The following is a 1,350-nucleotide window of genomic DNA, read 5'->3' as shown; positions in this document are numbered from 1 at the left end:
GTCTTCAGCAAACTATACCCCTCACAGCCCCCATCCCCATTTCCTGTATATGTCTACAGAGAAGACAAACTACCATGACATAATTTCAATCAACGCAGTACCCTTTTAGTACACAACCCACCATCTGAACCAAGGTCACCAAAACAAGTCCTCTGCCAGCAACTATGCTCTAGAACGTTCTTCCACTCTCCAGGACATCTTCCTCTGCCACACAGCCAGAAGAACCTAAAAGCCATAGGGATTTCTGAGTAAGGCCTAGCCTTCTCACCTAAGATGCTAAATGCACTCAGGGGGACACACGGGGCAGTGGAGTCCCATGCAGAGCTCCGGGAGCTGGCAAGGCTGCAGCCCACACAGCATTAGGAAGTGCTTTAATCTGAGGAGAGGCAGAGCACCAATCAGATGCCAGCCAGTCTGAACCTTGGCTCGTGATGACAGTGAGAGGAGTGGAGACAAAAACGGCTAAATTTTCCAGAAAAACTAGAAGGAAGACAGACACCTCCCCAACAGCCCACCCCCAAGCCCTGCGTAATCCAATCACACATCACCTGCCTGTAAAAAGATCACATACACTTGTCTTTCTGGGGTGCTAGGATGCTCAGGAGAGTCATTCTTGAGGGACAAGTGGCAAAGGTTGGGCACTGGGGATCCACTTGCCCCTGCCCACAGATGACAAGCAGTATACACAGTCAGTGGAAACACAGGAACCGCAAAAAAGGCCATCTGAGAAACATAACAATTTAATAGATGAAATAAATACTCCAGTACATGCAGGGTAAAAACTTGACATTGGGGGAAAAAATCACTCTATAGTGTAAATTAAAAAATAAAACACACGCTCACAGTAGCCTTCCCCCCATTTGCAAACCACGTGGCAAAGTCATACTCTTATCACACCATGTATACTCTAATTCAACAAAAAGAAACGACATACAAAAAGGTAGCTACATCCATGTCTAAGGAGTGAAAACTGAGGTAACCTTTCTTTTAATTAAAAAGAAGAAAGAAATGAACCCATGACCTCTTTCCTGCCCAATTAGTAATTGAGTTGAGGGGCTGGAGGGTGTGGGAGTAATCCTGCAGCCAGCAAGACTACCTAGATCCATCTTCTGTATCTGAGTCCCTACAGGGGGCTGGTAGACACCTGGACCCTCTCTGTGTATGTATGTGTTAACTTGTGTATATGGCCCTGCGTTCTGGAAAATTCCTCTTGAGCATTTAACATGGGGGAGGGGGGTCACCTATGATTTCTTTGGTATAAATGGAGAGGGGAGGAGTAAGAGTCTTCCTTTAGCCTGGGGTGGAAAACGGGGGGGGGGGGGGGGGGGGGGGGGGGGGGGGGGGGGGGGG

The sequence above is a fragment of the Alexandromys fortis genome, unplaced genomic scaffold (assembly GCF_014885135.2).
Source record: "Alexandromys fortis isolate MF-2015 unplaced genomic scaffold, M_Fortis_MF-2015_v1.1 scaffold_86, whole genome shotgun sequence".
In the NCBI taxonomy this organism is placed as follows: Eukaryota; Metazoa; Chordata; class Mammalia; order Rodentia; family Cricetidae; genus Alexandromys; species Alexandromys fortis.
Note: the sequence above shows the minus strand (reverse complement) of the source record.